Source organism: Aegilops tauschii, chromosome 3 (assembly GCF_002575655.3).
Source record: "Aegilops tauschii subsp. strangulata cultivar AL8/78 chromosome 3, Aet v6.0, whole genome shotgun sequence".
Taxonomy (NCBI): Eukaryota; Viridiplantae; Streptophyta; class Magnoliopsida; order Poales; family Poaceae; genus Aegilops; species Aegilops tauschii.
This window is the reverse complement of record NC_053037.3, coordinates 570,673,987-570,682,033: the sequence shown is the minus strand read 5'-3', so window position 1 is coordinate 570,682,033 and position 8,047 is coordinate 570,673,987. Positions and strand designations below refer to the sequence as shown.

The 8,047-nt window shown below is 42.9% G+C and overlaps 1 long non-coding RNA gene across 3 annotated transcripts; it reads right to left on the bottom strand.

Annotated features, from left to right (window-relative positions):
• Positions 1-245: 245 nt before the first annotated feature.
• LOC109785800 (uncharacterized) lies at positions 246-4,059 on the bottom strand. 3 transcript variants are annotated; one of them, XR_002238174.4, is made up of 3 exons: positions 3,201-4,055; positions 2,322-3,054; positions 246-832 (listed from the first exon to the last, which is right to left on the bottom strand). It is a non-coding gene; the product is annotated as an uncharacterized lncRNA (long non-coding RNA). The 3 variants fall into 3 exon arrangements; XR_005773784.3 differs by having other exon boundaries at positions 246-3,054; positions 3,201-3,579; positions 3,729-4,020; XR_005773783.3 differs by having other exon boundaries at positions 246-3,054; positions 3,201-4,059.
• Positions 4,060-8,047: the final 3,988 nt, after the last annotated feature.

Below are 8,047 nucleotides of genomic sequence, written 5' to 3'. Positions count from 1 at the left end.
CTCTTTCTTACCCCAAAAGAACAGCACTATGTCGGCACTCAATATTCATTTCCCCATTGAATAAACATTAGGATCATCATTAGTAAGAAGCACAGGTATTTACTCCCTCCGTAAAGAAATATAAGAGCGTTTCGATCACTTAAGTAGTGATCTAAATGCTCTTATATTTCTTTAAGGAGGGAGTACATATCTTGCTGCAACCTACAAACAGAGCAATGCTTTCTGTTGTAAAGTAGGGCCCCATATTAAACTGCCAACTGAAATTCACTAAGTGCAAATGAGTTACATGTCATGGTACTTTCTTCTCCAACAAAAAATACACAGCCTCACAATCAACTTACACTGTTAATTAAATTGAGGTACTCATGTGAATGATTTAACTGAACAACAAAAATCAAAGCAAGCACTATGGGGAAGAGTACCCAGACTACACAAAATAAATTAGATGTGGAAATATCTACCTTTTATGTGATTGTCCAGTTCAGTCGTATATATAGCACAAACCATTTTCCTTCTTCCTCGGCTTACAGGTGAGGAATCAACTGGTGAACTGCAGCTCACGGGGCTGAGCTCTACCCATGGCTACCACAAAGAGGATCGATGCCTGCAATGCTCCAATCAAAGGCCATGTCTCTCTGGGCGTCCCTCTCAGGCTCCGGATGCCGCCGGTGCAAGGACACGATCAACATCCCGGAGGACGCCGTGTTGAGAACTGTGATAGTCGTGGCACTCCTCCTGGATGGCCGGGGCATGGAAGAGGACGCCGGTGTCTGGGACGGCATTGTCGCAACAGCTCCAGGGCTCGACGGTGCTTCTATGGCTTGAAGATAACCTGGCATACAAACCCCAAGGACATTCACAAACCAAGTGAATTTGTTGCACCTTCTCTTAGTGGACATCCCTAGGCCTGTATGTGCTTAGAATAGCAAGTATAGTCTACTGACTGGAAATATTTCATTGAAAGGAGGCTAGGCAAAAGAAGCAGCAGTTTTTTTTCGATAAAGGGTGGATTTTATTGAAAAAGAAGCAGCAGTTAGATGTGCCAGAATAAATAATTTACAGCTCCAGATCACCAGAAGTTTAAGAGAAAGATTAGAATGTAGGAATTCTATAGAGTTTAAACATCAGCAATGATTTGTTCTTGTTTGAATACCAAGAAGAAAAATCAATTACAGGTACTACTAATCCTTTCTTTAATCCAAAGGAAAAAAAGGCTATCATCTATCCATGCATTTATTCTTCAGTGAACAGAAGCCACGGACCCGTTCAAATTCAAAATCATAGACAACATCGCTCAGAGAAACAAAATACACACCATGGAGTGTCAAAAGGCTTGCTTGCTTGTCTATTCTAATGCTCTTCACACAGGACATTATAATCAAAACCAAACATAAACAGGAATCAGAAATTAAGAAATGCCGCCAGTCTGACCAAATCAGATCCACAAATTGAACTTGGCCTCCCGTCTCAATACACAATCAACTATGTAGAGAAACAATCTGACAACTGTTAAACATGCGGGTACTGTACTACTTCCTAATCAGCCATGTACAGATAAGATAGACGACTATTTGCAACAAAAAAATCAAGTAGATAAGGTAGGTTTAATGCCTACTCCATATCATGATATTTGACCTTTGAGCTGCATCCGAGGTATTACAATTTTTCTTTAACTGCGCACTTAACTGAAACTCTAGAGTTCAGTCGGTTCATCATCTTGTATTATTTCACTACAATGATTGAGGAAGTATCAGTAATGTATCCCACAGTTATTTGCAGGATGAACTGACTAATCTGGATAGCAATCACATGTAAGTACATTTTTTCATATAACGGTCAAAGAAAAATCTTTATAGTAAATTTATCATTTAACTAAAGCACCGGCGGTCAAAGAGAAATCTTTATAGTAAATTTATCATTTAACTAAAGCACCGGTTTAGGCAACAAAGGCAGCGTGTCAGTTTCTAGAAAGGATAATAAAATAAAACACAGATGCAGGTCTGGATGTCTACCATGATCCAGTTGCACAACGGAGGCTCAAACTACTGAGCCAAAACTGTATATTCAAAGGTTGAACTATGAATTGAATAGCTAATACAATCTTCTGAATGAACAGGCAAACTTATATATTCTAAATAACAACTTATAAATCTTGTTCGTGCAAGCAAACAATACTGCATGCGGAATAAAAAAAAGTGTCTTATTATTATATTAAATAACAGTAGTGACTACAATGAGAGATCAATCCAAGCAGTGCAATAGGGACTATTGCCGACTTGAGGTAAAGATCAGAACAAGAGAAACAAAAGGGAAGTGCTCACCATTGAGAAAATCCTCAGAGATTGGCACCCCCAACTTTACCTTCCCTTTAGAAACAAGGGTGACGAACCTTGAGCTCGACAATTCCGTGCCCCCAATGGTTGACGGCTTCATCAGCTGCAATCACAAGTCACTTGCAGGAAGCTAATTAATGGTGCGGTGCTGCTGAAACTCCAGTCTTCAAAAATGTGAATGAAAAAAATATCAGCTTTCATTGCAATAACATCAATGCCCACATCAATCTTCCAGTAAAATCAGAAGATGTTCAGTATTTTGGTACAAAATTGCGGGCCGTCATTTTCTGACATATTCCTTTGCACAATCATAATCTAAAACATGACTGCACGTCCTCGGTACGGGACAGCGGCATCCACGGCTGTGGGCAATGCATCCGCACCTGCAACTGCTGTGAGCAGTACTGTCTAGAGGATTAGAGCGCTTTTGCATGGTGATGGATGGGACGGTATCCCGGCGACCGGCGTCGGCGTGGGAGAAGGGTGTCTATCGACAGAGAGTATGGGATAGTACGCAACGGCTGCTCCAGCAAACTTCATAAATTGCCTGGCCGCGTCCATACCACTTGAACGAACCCACTGGAAATAGGAACATGATCGTCATCCTTGTTGGTCTTGGCTGTGTCATCCCAGAAGCAGTGCGCGAGCGCCCGCCACTGGTCGCCGTCTTCTGGCACTACACCGACCTCTAAGCTCATCACGAACTGATGTATCCTCATCACTGCAAACATGCAAACCTCCATTCAATCCAGAGTTCAGAAGTAGTAGCTAAATGCATCAATAAGGGCAACAATCTATGGTGCCTGGATTCCGAAACACTTTTCACAAGTGTAGAAACACAATGGACTGAACTGAATTTTTTTTTACCTGTGGCCGTTCTGACATTACGCCGAACACTTGGTCTGCATTGGAGCAGTCGTCACACAGAGGTGGGCAGCTACGCCCAAAATGATGCTTGGGACATGGCAAGCTCCTCCATGTTGAACTCCACCTGCGTGAGTAGTAAGTAAGCCACCGGAAGAAAGGACTGGCGGAGCGGGACAGACCATGGTCGCCGCCGCACTTGTTATGCGGCATATGAACATCCACTGGCTGAGACGGAGGCAGTGTGGACGGCGGAAGGAAGTGGGCAGGGGCATGAGCCATGAGCATGAGACACCGGTGGAGGACGCAGGGCGCCGGTGACCGCACCGTCGCGTCCATTCCTTTCTTTTTTTTGAGGGACCGTCGCGTCCATTCCGAGACGCTGTTTCCACACGACTAAAGATTCAGCAGAAAACCGGTAATCCATGTTCCCCACATCAGAAGAGGGGTAGGAGAGGCTGGGGAGATCCCCGCTGCCGCATGCCACAGTCACGCCGCAAGTCCCCTCTCAGGGCCACCGCTAGCACGCACCTGCCGCCGTCGCAGCGCGAGGTCTGGTCCTCCTAGCCGCGCACCGCCATCGCTACGTGAGCCCCTTCATGGCCTCCTGCCTGTTGTCGCGGCGTCCTGCGCTGGGCGTCGCCATCACCGCGCAGCTCTGCTTCACGGTCGGATGGGAACCAAGCCGCCGTGGCAATGCTGGCGCGTGTGGGCGCTGCGTGATGGGCATGGGCGCTGGAGCAAGCTTGAGAGGCGGGAGCCATTTTATAGGGAGGTACGGCGGTGAAGCGGTGCCTCGACGGTCGAGCCGTGGGCGGTGGAGGCAGAGAGTCCACGCGAGTCTTCGAGAGACGCATCCACACGCGGAGGAAACCGAGAGGAGAAGAGAAAACCAATCCGCAATCTCTATCGACACAGATCGCTAAGTGCACACAAGGCTTACCCCGTAATTTCCCCCACAAATTAACGTGTCATCCATCCATTCGTGCGATTTTCACTGATAAGAAAAAGTCAAAAAAGGATAAAAAAGGATCCTGGCGAGGTTTATAATATTTAGAATTAGGTTAAGAGCGTGTGTTATTTTTTCTCCTGTTGCAACGCACGAGCTCTTTAGTCCTAACCCAACTTGGTTGCGTCAAAAGAACCCAAGAGGACGGATACAAAAGTCGGGAGATAAGGGCATCTTTAGCGCTAACCCTCAAATTTGCTCCAGCATCTGTTCGCTGATAGGGAGATCAATCGGCGGACACTAATGCCGGGCGCCGACATCCAGCATTGCCCGCATACATTTCAACGACCATCGAAACAAATCAGACGGAAATTATGCAAACACAATGGATTTCCGTCAACTTCGTATATAATTTACATAAACGGATGAATTTTCGACTTTTTATTTACTAAAAACTATATAAAAAAACTAAACCCTATATCGGATGACCAGCTCGTAAGGGTCGCCGTCTGTGCCCGTGGATGTATATATGGACAACGAGGGGATGCACGCAGTGGCCGAGCAGGGTTCAGATTGTGTACAGAGGACGTACGTACGGGGTGATGTGCAACGGGTCCTAACCCAACGTTGGCGCGTCTCGCGTCAAAAGGACCCAAAAGGGACGGGTACAAAACTCCGGAGATAATGAAGTTTTTTTTTCTCTGGAAGGAAGATAAATCACAATGGGCAAATTTGGCACTCAAACGTCCACATGCACGTCCAGGCATGTAAACCCTCGTTTTTTATGCATGCAATCATGTCTTTTACTTTGTCTTCAAATTATCTGGTCATATGCATGTGATTGATGAAGATGGAGACAGAGGGAAAGAATAAAACAAGAAATATGGTTCGGTGTAGGCCGCATCTTTCATGGAGGACACGCCCAGCCCGGACATCCCCATATCCTCGCCATATATGGGCTGGGAATGGGGTGTGGACAGCCTAGGCATATAGCGACAAACTGTCCGGGCTGAGACTGTGTTGCCCTATTCGACGTTTGCGGAGGATATGAAGGATCCAGTTATAGATGCTCTAACAAAGTCCCTCTTCCATTGATGCGCAGGACGACGGACTTGAAATATACTATCAACTCTCCGGGCCTGGATTCCCTAAAAATGGGTCTTCAGACCTACAAACTTCTCCTTTGAGGTTTTGTTGGTGGCAACAAGGTATAAGATCGTAATTCGCAGAAAAAAAAAAGAGGTATGATGTTAATTGCATGAAATGGAATTCATTTTCGTAATTGATCCATATAACTTATTATTAAAGTTGCACTCCCGCAAAAAAATAAGTTGCACTAGTTCCTACGTATTGTCACTTCTGCTTTGGTACACCACCCTAAACACATTCAGGGTTGAGATATCTCCATATCCCTTCAAAATAAGGGGTATGATGGTTTTTTTTTAAGTACCCATGCCGAGCGCTATATGCAGTCTTTGTACGTACCACCCTGGACCGACCCATTTTATGCTTTTTTTTCTTCTTGTGTAAAACCTTCAAAAAGTAAGTGTCCGACGAGATTCAAACCTAGCACATGTATACTTGGTACAACCGCAGGAACCAACTAGACTACTTTCTTATTGTGTCTAGTTACCTTCTTTTCTACTTCTTCAAATATAATACTAACCAACGTGAGCTTATCTGGCTTTCTTTTTTCCTGCTTTTGTTTGTCCACTTTTTCTTCTATAATTTTATTATTCTCTTTCGTTTTCTTTGTTTTAAATTCGTGAACTATGTTTAAATCGCGAATTTTTCTTAAATTTGTGAACTTTTCAAATTCGTGAACATTTTCTTAAATTCGTGAACTTTGTTTTCGAATTGTAGAACTTTTTTCAAATCCACGAACTCTTTTCAAATTTAATGAATTTCTATTAGAACCTACGATTTTTCGAAATTCATGAACATTTTTTTTCAAAATTGATGGACTTTCCTCAAATCCGCTAACACTTGGACCGGCCCAACAGGAGCCCGAGGGGACCAAATGCGGTCACCTAATTGGGCCAAGGCCTAAGCATTTCTTTTCTATTTTTTCGTGTTTCCTTTTTTGTTAATTCATATATCTCATTTTTGAACTTTATTATTTATTATGAAAACTGTTCAAAAATTTGAATATTGTTCGGAATACCAGAAAATGTTCTTGTTTTATTTTTTAAATAACCTGAAATTTCAAAAAATGTGCCTGATTTAAAAATTCACAAATTTAGAAAGTTTTGCGTTTCAAAAAAGTTGATGAACTTTTAAAAAAGTACATGGTTTGCAATTTGTGTTCAATATCAATTGTTGGGATTTTTTGGAAAAGGTGTTCAAGTTTGTAAAAGTTTCATACACAGTTTGAAATTACAAAATTGTTAAGAAATTTTGAGAAATGGTAAGGATTTAAGAAAATGTTCATGTTGATTGATAATGACAGAAATTGCAAATAATATAAGTATTCAAATTAGAGAAACTACATGCTCACAGATGCACCCATCTGGCCTAATTAAGCACACTCCTCTGAACTGGTGATTTTTTTGGAGTATGAATAAATGACCTCAACTTCTTGCAGTAGTCTGGCACGGACATATGAGGCATCCATGCCAGATTTGAATGAATTCCGACACTGTATGCAAGTTGCGTCATGTCCGGCCATTTATCGGTCAACTTTCACCAAGAAAACTCTAGAAAATGGAAGAATTGTCAAAAACTCGGAGAACTTGGCATGGTGCCTTGAATTAGTCATAGAAACTGGTGGATAAAAATTTGGGGCCATTTGACAGATGTCAAAAAATGTGCTTTTAAACAGACCCTTCTGGCCTACCCGAATACCCTCCGTTGAACCTGGCCTAGTTTTGTATATTTTCAAAATGATCCTAACTTTTGCAAGCAGGTGAGCATGCCAATGGTAGGCACCCGTACTAGGTTTGACCAATTTTTGACACGATATGCAAGTTGCGATATGTCCGGCCATTTATTGGCCTTTTTTGACCTAGAAAACTCTAGAAAATGCAATATTTGTCTAAAACCAAAACAACTCGGCATGGTGCTTTAATTCATCATATAAACTCATGAAAAAAGTTTGGGGTCATTTCAAGGATGTTGAGAAACAACGTGCTCTCAAAGCCTTCTGGCCTACGCGAACACCCTTTGTTGAACTTGGTCTAATTTTCGACATGCATAAAATGACCCCAACTTTTTCCAGTAGATGGGCATGCCCATGGTAGGCATCCATGCCAGGTCTGAAGGAATTCCAACACCGTATGCACATTGCATCATTTTTGACCATTTATCGACCATTTTTCACCGAGAAAACTCCAAAGCAATGTAAGAATTCTTGAAAACACAAATAATGTTGGCATGCTGCCTTGAATTGGTCATACAAGCTGGTGGAATAATATTTGAGGCCATTTAAAGGAAGTCGAGAAACACCGTCCTCTCAGACGGAGCCTTCTAGAGAACCCGAGCACTCTCCATTTAACATGGTCTAGTTTTGGACATTCTTGGAATGACCGCAACTTTTTCAAGAAGGTAGCCATGCCCCATTGTAGTCATCCATGCTAGCTTGATGGGCTGGCCCAGTCGGGTAGCCTCCTGTGCGTGGTGCTGTCTATTTTACACTACTCCCGGAATGTATGGGAGCTCCTAATGAGCACTTGTTGCGCCAGGTAAGCCATTCGGTGCTCACACGTTAGAATTTTTGGGCCGGCCCAGCAAACCGTCTCTCACACGTGAGCGGCCGAGAATGCTCAAAAAGTTCCATGTGCTCATGGATTAGGATATGTTGTTGACCATTGAAAAAAGTTCCATGTGCTCATGATTTTTTTTAAGTTCACTAATTCGAAATAAAAGCGCAGACTCGAAAAAATTCACAAATTTGAAATAAAAT